At 32.0% G+C, this 17428-nt stretch overlaps 1 pseudogene; it reads left to right on the forward strand.

Moving 5' to 3' along the window:
- The first annotated feature begins 1037 nt into the window (after positions 1–1037).
- LOC149536069 (GDSL esterase/lipase At5g03610-like) lies at positions 1038–3706 on the forward strand (annotated as a pseudogene).
- Positions 3707–17428: the final 13722 nt, after the last annotated feature.

Raw genomic sequence — 17428 nt, forward strand, 5'->3', positions numbered from 1 at the left:
ATCCTTCCCCTTTCCTCCATCCTCTCACCATGTGACATGTTGCACTCCTTGATTGGTTGTAAGGAAGCACAATCCATGTGCTCTCCTCTCATGCAATTTGAGCCCTCCATGAGCTTTTTCCCATCCTTGCATCTTATCCTTCAATCCCTCAAGCCTCTTGCCTATAAATTGGATCCTCTCCCAAGCCATTTTAACACAATCCATAAAGTAAAGTCATAATGCCATTTTAAGAAGCCATTTTACATCAAAACCATACACTCAACAATAGAGCTTCTCATTGAGAGAGCCCATTAATGGCTCATATTCTCAATTGAGAGCTCATCTTAGTCTATCTTGAAGTTTATGAATTTTGTTTAGTTTGTAGAAGCTTTATTCAAATTTGGTTTCTATTAGCATACTAACATTGCTCATATACACTTACAATGCATGCTTTGATTTTTGAATATCCCCCAGAGCCAAGTCTATGTTGCCCAACCTTTTCCAGCCTCACCTTTGTTGCCTTTGATGTGTCCTGCAACCTATGAAAAGTTTGAAATATGTTAGATGATATAGATATAAAGATTAGTACTAATTATTCAATTATTATATATTGGTATGAAGGTTTTAGCATAAAGTAGCATGTTCCACCAAAAATATGAAAAAAGGGAAGAAATTATAGCATCATACCTTTAATTGACATGTGTAATCATGCTATTTATCCATGATAGATCTAGAAGGTCATCAAATATGGTTTCCCACATGTCATTAATATTCTTGGTACTCTTTGTAATTGGTAATTGGTAATTGGTAATGACTAAGAATTGCTTATCATATTAAGATTTTTGGATGTAATTTTAGTGTGGTTACTGATTGGAAGAAGTTTTGTTTTACTCAGCACAACATCTCTCTACTTTTCTTGAGCTTTTAATGTAAACTCAGTCTTCAAGCTTCTAATTTTGAACTCCTCCAAAAGGTCTTTGAAAACTTCACAAACATTGGTCTTAACCAAACAAGTCAGATGATTTTGCCATATAAACCAAACAATCAACTAGAAGGTCATGAAAAATGACTACCAAAATGTCATCAGTCTTGTTGGTATTTCTGCCAATTTTAATGGGTAATGATTGATAATTTCTTTTCTTATTGCAAAATTTGTATATAATTTTAGTGTGGTCGTTGATTGAGGCATTTTTTTTGTAAGTATATGCAGTGGAGATGAAACAAAAGCTCTCTTTTTTTTTGGAGATTCATATGCAAATACTAGAAATTACTATCCTGGTATGAAAAATAGCATAGTTTCAGCATGGAAATATCCATATGGTATCACTTGGCCTGGGCACCCATTAGGAAGGGTATCATTTGGTAGAATTCTTATTGATTATTTAGGTAATCTTTCTCAAAATCAATTTCTAATGATCTCAAAGGTCCATATCAGAAATTGTTGTTCATATTAGGAACTGTTGTTGCATATTTTAGCCCAAAATATTTGGATAGGCAATATAAATAGAAGTCAATCTGCCTCAAACATTTCTATTACTATGTACTGGGGTTTCCAAATGCTTTACACCATCAGCTAATATAGGTATATATTTTACTTCTCTCTAATTATATAATGATTATAGATCATGGTATTGACTTCTGATTTTCTAAGTATAATAATGCTTATGGGTCTCATCTGCAATTTTATATATTTATATTTTGCACTGTGAACCTAGAAATTCCCCCAAATTTTATAAGATATAAAAATCCTATCAAAAAAATCTTATTGAAATTGCATTTGGAAGGCAAGCCAAAACTTTTCAAAGTAATCATATGAAATAGAAAAACCATGACCCTTTAGGATTGCACTATAGGATCCTTTGAAAATTCTTTTTCAATTCATCCATATAACTCCTATAATTGATGCCCTCTTTAGGATAAAATTATATTAAAATTGAATAAACAATTTTCAATATTAAAGTCTTGATAACTATGACAAGTTCTCTCCAGTAGTGCTTCTCTTGTATACTCTGAGCCATGGACTGGAACAATCCTATTTCGTTAATCTATTGACATTAAAATTCTTATCTACAAGAGCTCTTGAATTTGATTGTGTATAATATTTTAAGCATGGATGTTTCAAATCAAACTCCGTGCTCTATGATTGTGTATCTTTTTTCTTGTGGCCTCTTATGATTGGTTTCATCTCTCTTATGCTTGATTTCATCCTGATGATGGTTCAAAATGTCGATGCTAAAAAACTATACAAAATCAAATCCAGAAGCTCTTGCAAATAATTGTCATAGATTGTAAAAATATGTTCTCATTGATTAAAATACTTCTTTTCTTTATGATTATATTTCCATGGTTTTAAATAAACAGGTGAATGCATTTACTAGAGTTTGTGTTTTTTCTTAAATTTATGCAGCCCAAATCTTAGGTCTTCCATCTCCAGTGACCTATAGGGTTCTGAAAAGTTCAAGCCATCATATACAAGCAAGAGTGTCCAAGTTGGGAATTTCAAGTATTCCATTATATCTCAAAAATATGGTTCTCATCATCTGAAGCACTCAATAGCACTTGTCACTTTGAATGGAAATGATTATGCTGCTACAAATGTTACCACAGTGGTAAGAATAAATATCATCTAACTTGCTATGTTCTAATGATTTTTTTTGTTTATAGATTTAATTGTGGAATTTTTTTTAGTATCAACATTTTAGATCCACTCTGTGATCTATCATCGGGATGAAACAATTATCTTACATCCTTCTCTCATTCTGATGATGGATCATATCTTATATCCTTCTCTCATTTTGATGATGGATCACACAGTGTGATCCATTGATACTAAAAGAACTTACACAATCAAATCCAAAAAAAGAAGAAGATTTTTTTGAAATAAATTGTGAAAATTTGATATTATTAATTGTCATGTTGTACTAGAATGATTCAAATGTGATTTTAAAAAATATGTGACTGAGGGTTATGTTTATAGGGAATAGAGAATTTTGTGAAGAGTGTTGTAGTAGAGATGAAACTACAACTCACAGAGCTATATAATCTTGGGCTAAGGAATTTTTTGGTATCAAATAACATGCCATTTGACTGCCAACTAGGTTACTTACAGTCTGGAGCAGTATGTTTGAACACAACAATGGACTTTAGTTTCCACCCACAACAAATATCTATCACAAGCCATTTCAGAACTAAGGGAGCTTGAAGATGCCAACTTCCTCATCCTTGATTTCTTTGCAGCCTTCTCTCATATTATCTTCAACCCATTTGCATATGGTAAAGACATTGATTATAGTGTAGTTAAGAATTTCAAGATTATCTTTTTCAGGTTTTCCTTCTAAATAGTGTATCTATTTAAGAGCCATAATTATAGGATTACATAAATACATGAGGATATTGATTGACTTATTTCTGTATTTTTTATTAAGTAGGAATCCATGAGATGAGTAGATCATGCTATTCTAGAGATGGAAACATGAGCAGCTCCATTGTTGGGTGTGTTGATTATGATGAACAAGGAAGAGCTCTTTTTCATCTGTGCAAGTCTCAAGAAGAATTTTTCTTTTTTTATTGGTACCATCCTACTCAGAAGGGATGATAAATGATAATAAATCTTCACTACTCTCATTATGGGTTTGTTCAAGATGGCTCTTCTTCTCCTCTTCAATCACTAGTAGAATGGCTTTCTAAGAGGTTGGGCTTGGACTCTTATCCTCCAAAATTTTCATAGAAAAGAAAACATGGAAAAGTGACTAATAACACTGAAATTTAGATCATGAATGGTCCCTTATTCTCAATTCTTGTTTGAATTGGGGTTGGATTGATGAGATTTCAGTTTAGGGTGTAATTTTGGGGGTTGGATTGATAGGGTATGACTTTAGGGTGTGATTTTGGATCTATTCATTTTTTAGTTTTTTTTTTTAATTAATAAAATATTTATTCGTATTTGTCAATTTAAAAAGTTAAAAATATCTTAATAATAATATTATATAAATTAGATAAAACATTACTATATTAAGCTTTAATTCTTAAAATATTAGAGTTACATTTTATTATTATAGTACATTTATTATTAAGTTGTGAAAATATTGGAATGTTCATAGTTTTACTCTAGATTTTAAAATATATTTAGTTGGATCAGGTGTATTATTTTACACATTTAGTTTAGTTTATTTAGTTAGAGAGAATGAGTCATTCTACAATTAAATAACATTTTGCAATGCATGAGAGTATTGTTATCTATGTTTAGAAAATTGAAGTTTCTTTTTGTTGGAGCTTGTTTAGTTTTGAGTGAGATATTCAATGAGTGGATAGAATCTCCCATGTATGTAACACTATTTATCTACAATATAGATATTGGACAAACAAAGTGGTATGCTCATGAAAGATCAAGTTTGTGACGTATATGGGATAATTTTTGGAACAATCTATAATAAACAAATTTAAAAAACTGATCCAATCTCTTGCAATTGCATGACTTGTAGATTGTGGGAAGTGAACCACTACAAAGGATAAGTATCTTTTGAGAGCTCAAATCCTACAATACACTAAGAAACACAATCATTGGATTTCAATTAATTATAAGACTGTGGTTTAATTTAGGAAATCTTGGAGGTTTCTATTTGTATTGTGATGATTGAATAGGATCTTGCCGTAGTCAAATCACCACTTTGGTGTTCCCACCTCCATGGAAAACGAAGATAGATGGAGATACCAAATAAAAGGTAAGGTATTATCACCTAAGAAAGCTTCAAATGTGCAAATTACTAATCCTTTAGAAGAGGAAGACCAAGTCTCTAAGGATAGAGTTTCCTTCACAAAAATGCTGCAAGAAAGAAAGGGCAATCTCAAAACTTCAACAATAATCACAATGTGGCAATAAGAATTCTGATATGCTGATGCATGTGGGAGAGGAGCAACAATGTAGATAAATGCTAGAGTAGTTGTGAAGGAGCTTTAGAGAATCTCAATCAATGATTGAATAGCAGAAAAATAGAGGTTTTACCATCAATATAGTAGGTTTGGATTCATCTGTGATGCCTAGGAGGGTTGACAGAGGTGTTACACTACCAAAACACTTGAAAGTGGAATGTTTCAGCATTCAACCTAGTTGTGGATTTTTTGTGAGATGCTAGTACCACATGAAGATGTTTGTATGTGGTACATTTGTCAAAGAAATAATTGGGCTAAGAGGTTGAGGAGTAAAACATATTTTGATTTAATTAAGGAATATTCATCAAAGGGTTTTTACAATATGGTTTATGAGAACATAAACTAAACTAAACAAACATATAAATAGAAAATTAACAACTACCATCTACATATCATTTCTTGTCTTGATAATGAATCTAATAGATCACAAAAAGTGAACCAAAACATTTATGCCAAAATCATATTCAGTTATTTTCTGATAGTGTTTTTGCCACCATATGGATTACAAACAATGTTAGTTTTTCTCTTGTCATCTGCCTTGATGATGAATCATAGAATTTGATCCAAAATGTAGACAACAAAAAATCTAGATGGTCTAATATAAAAGTGAAAAAAATCTTGAAATCATAAGGACTGTGGAAACTTCATGAATTCTATATTAACTCTCACTCATTATTTATCTTTTTTGCACATAACTATATGATTGGTAGACCATCAATCAAATAGTATGCATCTTAGTAGATATCAGGTACCAGTATAGCCGGAAAAAATACATCTTAGACATCCATAGGTACAATACTAGTTTAGCATCCTATAACTTAACTACACCATACTGTCAAGAGAGTGCTCAGTTGTCATTAACTTGTGTTTTTGGCATTGAACGTGATGCTTATTACTTTTAGGAGAGTGACCATTAGTAAAATTATTGCAAATTTTTTCAAAAAAAATTTACTTTTCATTACACTGATTGAATATCATTTATCACCTATACTATTAACACATACAACTATGGTACATGTAGTTGAGCATTACTATATTTTCAAGACATAATATAGCTATATGTGAAGTTATAAGTGCACTATTTACATATTATGTAGGATTTATGCCCAGATTGAGATATATATAGTTGTATACGAGCATTCTATGTGCAATCAACCACCACAGTTTATTAGATGCCCAAATTTTAGAGAGCATTCATAATAGGGTGAAAGCAATTGTGTCAGCATATGAATTACATACCTTTCATCAATAGATAGATTAAATTGAGCTAGTTGAAATTGTTGATACTGAAGTTGAACCCTAAATTCGATCATTAATGTACTAGTAGTTAATACTATTGCATACATTTTTTAGATTTGCTAGTGTACTTTCTTTTGGATGTTCCCCTTTCTCCTTTGCATCTAAAATGAACTCATTCCAGTCCCTCACTGAAACAAAGGGAAGATGCTCATACTTTGGGTTTAGGATGAGACTCTTTCTATATGTGTCCCTCACAACCTTAAGATGTCTGGAAGCTTTTTGTAACAATTTCTTATGATAAAAAATATTACTACCAAACTCATGCTCTAGATCTTTGATGAGCTCATCTTTTAATTTTTTTATCTTGGTAGTTCCACCTTTTAAGAAAAAGAACAAAATTATTAGATATAGCTAGTATAAGAAAAAACCCAAATGAAAGGAAAAATGTTGCACCAATTAATTATATGAAAAAAAAGTGGGATAAAATTAGTTCAGTTATGATGTTCCACCTTTTACGTATGGTGGGTCTGAATATTCGTAGCGTGAGGTCATAAAGCCTCCTATAAAATGTATCATTTCCTACAAAAAATGTCATGGGATAATTAATAGTAAGAACCATTAAAATGAATCATGCGAAGACTACTTTTCATAGTGAATAAAAAATACATGAAATGAGATACATTTCATCTTTTTACTGATCTATTTTAGGGGTAGAAGATCAACTTGACCAAAATTGACCAAAAAAGAAGTCTGGAAAAAAATTTAAAATGTCTAAAACCAGTCAAACTCTACCATGGTTCTATTGCTGATGTTCTGAAACTAAAAAATGTACTATGACTATATTAATTAGTATACCTTTAAAAAAAATATAGTTCATAATACATATAACTTGCCATGACCTTCATTTTTTGTCATTCTTAATTGATGTTGTCACTGATCATACCTGGGATATTATGGAAAACAAATTTTACTAAAATAGACAATGAAGCTAAAAGTGAGCATTGTAAAACTCTAATAGGCAATAGCAATGATGTGGGAAATCATTGAAAACTGAACATTGAATATGAAAGAAGACTCCCACTTTTGGTTCTCTATAGAAAAATTGGTTAGTATCTTCTACTGAAAGAAAGAAATTTTAATGTACCAAATTACTAAACTAGATAATTACTGGTATAGAAAAAAGGTCATTGATAATTCAGATGATCCTACCAAACCCTTAATAAAAAGGAATTCTAGAATAATTAAACAACTTGCACAATATGACATACTAAAGAAGGTCATGAGGCATCACTCCAAATCAAAAGCCCTTGCATTCACCACTTCCTATCATGTTTATGTCTTGCAAGAAAATCCTTATTACAATATAAAAAATAATTATTTAAAGTACCTAGAATCTCAGGACATTTCAAAGACATTGATTCATCATCGTCAATCAACAACGATGTCTGCATAGCTCCCATGCTAGAAACACAGGTAGCTCCAAGAAATGATGGTGAATTATCACCAATACATGCACTATGATCCACATTTGGTGATGTACAAGACAGTGCATCTCCTACCACAAAAAAATAATACACTATGTGATGCACCCAAGATTAAAGTACATATTATCAACTCATAATAAACATAAAACCAAATATAGAAAAACAAGGATTTACCGGCTAGACATCCCCTTGTTGCCGACATTGCAATCGACAATCTTGTTTGGGCGTCTGTCAACCTCGTAGGAGTCTCCTGCACTGGATGAGTTGAATGATACATTGTTAGCAAAGACATTCTAAAATAATAAAAGTAAGAGTTAAGAAGTTTTGAACGTTCAAAATAAAAAATTCCTTCTAACTTGTCAACTAAAAGATTATTTTACCAGTGGTAGTTGGAGCTCTGCTACTACTGGCCTCACCACGTTGTCCTTGACCAAGTTGTGGATTAGTTGCCAAAAAATCCTATAGAACAAGAATTTAGTAGTTAAATTTTCTTACAACTCTTTAAAAAAATTGCATCAATAAACTATTTTGCACATATTACATATTTTAGTTCACAACATAGAAGATTATAAAATATAAATCTTTATTGAACTTTTGTTATAACTAAAGATTCATTATTACTTACTTCATAATGATGAGCTTGCGCTCTTATATTTGATAGCCTCTTCATCATCTCCTCCGATTCCATATTTGCCTCATCCAAATTTTTCATTATACCTAAATTAATTTTTTAAATTTTTTTCTTCAACATTGTTGTTACATTGGGAGTTTCAGCAATATCCTCATCAAAAGGCATAGCTAGTGGCTCGATAGTTACTACTGGTGCTTTACCCTTATCCTGAACATCAAATTGTGAGAGGAATATTAGTAAAACTATCATAAAAACTCAAAAACCTTAAATAAAATAACATAATAATATAACATTTTTCAATTATCTGATTTGTAAAATTTCAAAAAGGTTTACCCTCACTGAAGAAGGGGTGGGAGTAGCATCTTGGTGACCTCTATCATCTGTCAAATCCATATCATCCTGTCACAAAGATTAAACATAAAAAATTCAGCTAACTGAAAGTAATAGACAGCAAAAAAGAACTTATTAACAAAATGGTAAATAGTACTTATAGCCCTCATGATAGTAACTTTTTTTGTATCTATTTGATTTAAATGGTAATCAATTAGCAATTCTTCCGCTACACTTATTGATTTTATTGCAGAAACAAAAACTTCATTCCCCTCATGTGCCTCAAATATGCAATTGGGTTGCTTACTAGTTGAAGAAGGTCACGTACTATTTATAAAACTTTCAATATTACCTATTGCTTTTGGTCTCCCATCAATGTACATAGAAAATCTTTTACTTTGATCATTTTCTTTCCATTGTATATAATTAGCTGATACCCCATACCTACCCATACTTTTTTTATATCGAACAATCCGCATCCAATCATTGTAATTGTAACATGGACCAACATACTTGAACAATTCAACAACTTTTTTGTAACATACCTTTATCCCATCCATGGAAAATAGGCCCAAACCATGTAATGAGGATGGAGCAATGCGATATATCCTCTCATTAACGCAAAAATCTGTGTTAATTGGAGGTAGCTCATTGGGTACCCATTCTTTTTCAATGTGCATGTACCGAAAGGGAACCTTGATGTCGCCTTTGGTCTCATCATCATAAGAACATGACCCCCCATTAGCAAAGAAAAATTGCATGCATTTATCAAATTTTTTTCTATTCTTTTGACCTCTAGTTGATCTCCCTATTTTAGCTGTACTACATGTAGAGCTTTCATCTACCATTTCCTCATTTCCCTCATTTGATGTAGATAGATCTGACAAGTACCTATTTGATGGGTCCTACAATCCATCAAATGGAAAGGGAAAGTGACAAATATAAAATGTAGTAAATTGAAAGTGATTATACAATTATATTTCTATACGAACCTTCTTTTTCTATATATATATATATATATATATATATATATTATATGATTATATAATATGTCTATTTATAACATAGTGCTCAATGATAAACAAGAAGAATATAAGAAAATTATGTCTATTTATTCACTTAGACCTACTGATCCATGTCACTATGCACAATCCATGCCAAATGGGTTAAATTTCTTACATATGTTAATCATTTATCTTAAGTTAGCTAAAAATTACATGATACTTGTAAACATGAACAAATTTACATGATACACATTTGCTACAAATAACTCAGAAGACAACATGAACAATAGGCCACATCGCAAACATGAACAAATTTCCCTTATATATGGAATGCAAGATCATCAACAGAAGGGGTGATGATGTACCTATAGTCAATTAACTATTTGCAAAAAGAGTCATAATTAGACACAACATAAACATTGGTAACTATAAATAACATATTTTTTAATCATTAGAAATGAACACAATAAATATGTAATCAAATTTCCTGCATATGTTAATCATTTATCTTAAGTTAGCTAAAAATTACATGATATGTGTATGCTGAAAATAACTTAGAAGACAAAATGAACAATATGTAACATTGTAAACATGAACAAATTTACCCTATATATGGAATGCAATATTGTCAATAGAAGGGGTGATGATGTTTGTAGTCATTGATTATCTTCTTCTTCTTCTTCTTCATCATCATCATCATCATCATCATCATTGCCATCATCACCATCATCATCGCCATCATCATCATCATCACCATTATCATCATCATCATCACCATCATCATTTTCATCATCATCATCATCATCACAATCATCTTGATCCTCATCATCTGCTTCTTCATCATCTTCAATATCTTCTTCTTCCATAACATTATACTTTATCGGCCTTCCTCTTGGATCATGTCTAATAGCAAATGACTAACCCTATTTATGTGGAACCTCTGAGTAAAACACTTTCTCATATTGTCTTGGAAGAACATAGGGCTCATCTCCAACTAGCTCAAATGACCTTGTATTGATCATTGTAAATCCATTATCATATTGAATAACCGTTCTATCTGGATCATTTTGCTTTAGTCGTAACCTGTACCATTTGACGATGAATAGAACTACTTTGAAGGTGTTAAATTCATACTCAATTATATCATCCAAGATGCCATAGTATTTATTTTGAGATTGTTGAGGATGTATGTCATTTCTAGATGATATATTGGTGACCTCAAAAACTGCACTTATCCCATAATCACAAGATTTCTTTGTGTCATCCAACCTTTTTATGTGAAATTTGTGGCCATGATAGTACATAGCTTTTTGGTGCTTGACCTACAATTTTTGAAGTGTGTGTAAATTATTTTCATCGTGAGTTGATACGAAACATACATCGAGTTATGATCATTAATAAATTTTTACATACCTCTCCACCTCTTAAACCCTTTACTAGATCAACTACCATCAGCATAACATTGGAATCTCCATTACGATGAGATTTTGTAACCAATGAAGCAACACCTTACCATGTTAATGAGAAACCATTTTTTTGACATTGTTCAATCCATTCCATCATCCAATCAAGATTGTTCACAATATACAAATGTATTGCATCCCACTCTCGACCACCTGTTTCAAAAAAACACACCAATTAAAAATAACTTATATTGAATATTTATAAAAATTAATTAACTACAATAACATCTTAGATTTACCTCTCACTTTCCTCGATCTACCTTTTCCCATCAAGTACTCCCCTTCAAATTTGTTAATTGAGTTGGGATCCCAAATATGATCTACATGGATCTTTGCTGTAAACTTAGGAAGATATTCACTAATTACACCATGGTCTAGTATACCATATATCCCTCCACCATAGAACCCTTGGGATGTGCTCTCTATTGAAACAAGCCTTTCAAAAATTTCAAGTGCCTCTCAACCATCCACATTGACCTAGTCGGTACAAGTCCACACAATTCAATCTCCTCAACTTGATGTAGGAGGTGGTGTTCTTGTGCATTGAAAAAACTTGGAGGTAGACACTTTTGCATTTCACAAATCAGAAGAGGAATTTTTCTCTTCCAATATTTTATATCTTCTTTATTGATTTCTTTAGATGACAACCACCTCATGTATTTTCCAAGATCATATATAACCTGTTTGACATTGTTGGCGAAGTGGTGTGGGAGAGATAGAGGTAGAACATACTGCAATATTTGTAAAATGATCTTGTCAATATTTTATAAAAGAATGCAATTGAAGCTACATGCAGTATATATATATATATATATATATATATATATATATATATATAGAGTGAATAAAAAATAACATGAATTACCTTAATAAATGTATGCCAATCGTGTGTTTTCAACCCTGGCCCAAATTCACTTTTATTTGACATGAGATTGTTTATGTTTGCAGAAAATCTTGTGGAAAATCGTATCTTTTTATGACTTCTTTTATAGCATTTCTTTGTTTCTCTAATAATAACCAAGGGCACTTGTATCAATCTAGCCTCCATTGTTATTTGATCAAATGCCATTTTTCATTGCATGGTTGGATTCTTCAATGTCACTACAAGTTTTGACAATTTGATCTTTGTCATGCCTTCCATCCAAGATTTTCCATAATGTCTCTCTTACATTATTTCCAATATGCATAGGATCAAACAAATGCACAATTGGGAGTTTCTCGTAGTATTGAAACCTAGTAAATTGCATAGGATAAATTTTTGGTCCTTTTGGAAGCTGGTCATTGATGCCTTGATGACCTTCACAAGCATCAATCATATCATCAGTAAATAAAAAACAATATCAAAATATAAATTTTAAATAAAAACCATCAAATGGAATGACATTACCTCGATGATTTATTTTATTGTATGCCAACTTCCATAGGTGAGGTGTCATTCTCTGTGGCTTTGACGTAGTCTCTTCTAGACCATTGAAAAGATGTCTTTCAATAATTCGGTACTGATGATTTCTGTGTAGAAAGTGTCTATTCTCATCGAACACCTGCTTTCTTAAACTTTTTGAATAACAAGATTTTGTCTTTGGACCACAAGCTAGACATGCAAATTTTCCCTTTTTCTAAAGACCTACAAGATCATGTATAATTGGATTAAGTGTGTTAACTTTGACATACCAAAAAAGAGGTGTCAAGAAGAGAACATACCACAAAAATGTGTTAGCCTAGGGGCATCATGTATTGTCCATACAAGCATTGCATGAAATTGAAATTGTCTTTGTCCTATTGGTCTACAGATGTCACACATAGTAACCCCATTCCATAACACCACCAACTCGTTGATAAGGAGTTCAATATATACGTTGATATCTTTAACTTGGTACTTACCTAGTTGAATGAACAAAAACATTACATAATTATTATGACCATTTGATGGATTAGTAATGAAAATTAATTTAGATGACCACTAAATCAAAAAAATACCTAGAACAATTAGTGTCAACATTATGTGCTCTCTCTTTATGGACAACCAAAGAGGTATGTTATTATTGATAACAAAAATAGGCCACACCAAGTAAGTAGATCTCATCTCTCCAAAAGGATTGACACCATCTGCTACTAATGAAAGCTTGAGATTATGAGGTTCTTCTTTAAAGTGTGGCCATTTTTCCTCTATTTCCTTAAATGCCAAACAATCTGTAGGCATTCACATAATGTCATCTTGACTTCTATTGCATGCATGGTAATCCATAAAGTGTGCCAAGCTATTGCACTTGAATAATCATTGCAGATGTGGAATAATGGGAATATGCCGAAGAACCTTGTGAGGCACCTTTTTTGTTAATTGATCTGATTGATATCTACTAATATGACAAGTAGGGCATTGTGTTGCAAATTCATGTTGTTTATGATATATAATATGATTGTTTGAACATGCATGTATTGTTTGATACTCCATTCCAATATCTTTCATGATGGCAGATAATTCTTGGTACGAGCAAGGTAGAATGTTTGATGGTGGTAACAAACACTCACCTATCAACCTATGACCAAAATATAATTTGTTAATTTAAAGAATATTAATTGCTACACGAACCCAAAGTTAATTCTAAGGGAACTATGAGTAAAATAATGAAAGAAGATGGCATACCTTAACATACGTGTCATTGCTACATTAGATAAACCATTCATAACCTTCAGGTTCACCAACAACAATACAGTAGCAAGAAGAGTTCCTTTGGAGCTTTCATATAGGGATTGGTGTACCTTCTCAAGTAAAGGTACATCAAGATCTACATCAACATCATTATCATCATCATCATCATCATCATCTTGATCATCGTGATCATCTTGATCATCATGATCATTTTGATCATCATGATCTTCATCATCCTGGTCTTCTTCCATGGTATCATTACCTTCTACTTCAATATTTACACCTCCATGTTCCCTTGTTTGGAAATCTGCATTCTCTGAATTGTCATGGTCCATAACATGAAACTCAGGGACGTTGACCTATATGAAAATGATGACCTTATATTAACCATGACCATGATGTCATCATCAAATCATGTCTTATGTAATTTATAAACTATTAAAATACATACCAATGGGTGATATTCGTTTCCCACTTCAATGTGACCATATTGCCTACAATGTTGCTCAACTGTTGTGATTAGATATCTTCAAGTCTTTAAGCCCTTACACATTTTGCAAGGACAATAACAATCTCTATCACCTTTTCTCTTTAAGTTAGACCATAGACTAGCAATTGTCTCCCTATTTTTTTGTGCGTTGATATCGTTAGACATGATCTTTCTCAAATGGAATGACTCGTTGGTGGAAGAAGGATGATTTGTTTGCAACCTGCTGATGGAGTAGTAAGAGGAAGACACATATAGAAAGGAGTTAGGTCTATGAACCAAGTAGGAGTTAGGACATGCTGGAGTGGGGTTAACCCAAGATATAACAAGTATTTTTACAGCTACAAAGGAGGAATCGAGAGCATTATAAATAATGAAGAAGAAACTTAAATCCATATAGCTTCAACTCTATTTACAATTTGACCTTTCTGCATGTGAAATATGACAATATACAAAATTTCTAGTCACATTTTTACTTTAAAAAGAATGCCAAATATACCTTTGCTACAATATCTTCTTTAGATTCTTTGCGATTAGATTCTTCAAAATTGCAAGCTCCTGTGCAGAAAAAAGATGAGATGTACTAAGTAATTTTTGATGGGAAATATTTAAACAAATCAACTATCAAATTTTTTTTTTATGAAAATCAATTGCTTTATTATGTACTGAAGACTTGGCAAGATGTTCTCACATCTATCTATAGAATGCCTATCTGCAGGGTTGTTTGCAAATAGTCTAGTATGGTGCCACTTTTGAAAAACAAAAAATGTTACTGGGGCTGGTAATTTGGCTCAAGAGATGCACAAGCCTATTGACACCATAGAAATTTTAGTTCATATAGCATTTAGTTGTCTTCTTTAACAAAATCCAAAGAGAATACAAACTAACTAATAAGCCATGTTTATCTCAATTGAATAGCAAGTACTATAGTTCATAAAGTAGAACTTGGTAAAAATGTCCTTCACTTACACCATCAACTCAAAACCAACTTGTATCAAGAATAGTTGATCAAACTCAGATCACCTCAACGTGAAAATTCATTTAAGATATGGTGATTAAAATTTAGGTTTTTTTCTCAAAATCGCTGCAACTTAGAGGACCAAACCTTTGCTGATTAGTTTAACATAGATTTCCACACTTGTTCAAACCATATAATGAATGAAAAAAAATGAATTGTATACGAGTCACTCCGAATCCTTAGCTTTTAATACGCTTCATAGATGAGATTGCATTATATGGTTTGAACAAGATGTGGAAAAAAATGAAATGACATAGATATAACCATTTTCACACCATGAGTGAAGCACCAATTGCATAAAATTGTCAATATTATTTACATTGTACATACTTGCTTATATAATACTTCAATTCCTAAACTAAGAAACTATAGCTAGTGTTCTAACCAAGCATAAAAATAAAATTACAGTGTATATGTATGAAATTATATGCATAACTACTCCTATACTAGTTTATAACTACTATGCACATATTTGTATCCATTTACAAAGTGAATCTAGGCATTACAACTCAAAAATCTATCAAAAAATAGAAGAAAATGGATTGCACAACAAAAATTGGTCTGCAACTTGAGCTCAGTTTGATCTTCTAAAAATATCTCTCAACATGTGCCCATGAAGCCTCTAATTGAGTGCAACTAATTGAATTACCAACACAAAGAAAATGCACATAAACTAGAAGAAGCAAATACAGAATGCAAATGATGGACCTAGAACTCCTTGATTTTATGATTTTTTTCTATCCCCATATCATCATAAGCTCCCTTCCCCTATTGATTAACTCTCTTAGCTTTGGGAGGAAAGTTGAAACACATCTCGAAACTATAGTAATTTTCCACACAAATAGCTATCCATGTATAGATACATTTTGAAGAGATTTTTTTATTAAATAATCACTACTCTTCAATAGAATCTTATTAGTACTCTTAAGTAAGTTTTAATCATTATTCTTATATTGTGAAGGGTGAAGTATTAGCGAGAGTTGTATCTAGACTTTGTGATATACTAAGAAGTACAATATTTTATCTAATTAGAGTGGACTTGATGTTGGCTTAATTTTTTAATAGAACACAAATTATTATAGTTCTTAATCATCTTCCAATTTTAGTTTGTTCATTGATAATATCAGGACAATGATTATCTAAGGAGATTTCTAAATATCTATCTCCTGAACATGCAAAGAAAGTACTCTGCCTACTTGCTTGGGTGGAATGAGCATAAAGATTTGTATCAACCCAGTTTGCTCAAGTCATGATGGTAGATTTGGAAAATACAAATGTAACATCAATTTGAAGATCTCAAATGATGAGTGAGCAACAAACCTAGTTTATTTGACATACAATCATCAAAGAGATAATTTGAATCAAGCAGCTTGGGAGGGAGGAAGAGATTTGTGTGAATTTTAGGATAGATTTGTCTTATAAAAGGTTGTAGATTTAAATGAGACTATCTTGGATGAGTATTAAAGGATTCTGATGTGTGAAATTTCATACTGTCTCGTGATCAATTTCTTGTAAGTAGAGGAGATGATATTTAGAGGTTGTTCATGTCTAGAGATCTTAGATATCTCTGTGGCAACAAGAATCAAGGACAAGTTATGTGTAGAAGTTAAGATTTCAATTAAGACAATTATGGTCTTGAAAATCCAAGTAGCTTAATATTAATAATTTTCAAGTAGCCTAGTCCAGTGAGAAGTGGCAGCTCTTCAAGCTCAAGACACTCACCAATGCACATGTTTATTAACTTTGTAAGATTGCCACTCCATTCACTGCAACTTTTTTGAGACAAAAACAAGCAAAATTTATCCATGTCCATAAGAAGGGGAACCCTGCTAAAGGTCATCAATCTAGGTGATAGCGGTTTTTTGTTTTTCTAGACATCTAGCTATCCCATTCCCAGAGTAGTTGAAATACCATTAGGATACTAGGGCAACCCCAGTACAGTTGAGGGAGGATCAAAATGCCAAGGCACCCTTTGGCATTCCATAATGGAGAGGTCTCCATAGAAACATTACCGAATTATGGGCATGTCCCATTTTCTGCCTTTTTGATGGGTGGAGTGAGAATGTTCTATCCCCATCTTCAAGCTCCAAAAATTATAGACATATGGTTTCTGTAATTCACAATGCTGAAATGCACAGAATCAATTCTAGAAGTTACACATTTCAGCTCCAAAAATGTTCCCATTACTTAAGAAAGAATGGAAGCTTACAAGAA

Source organism: Cupressus sempervirens, chromosome 10 (genome assembly GCF_028749045.1).
Source record: "Cupressus sempervirens isolate cs-2001-9-10 chromosome 10, ASM2874904v1, whole genome shotgun sequence".
Taxonomy (NCBI): Eukaryota; Viridiplantae; Streptophyta; class Pinopsida; order Cupressales; family Cupressaceae; genus Cupressus; species Cupressus sempervirens.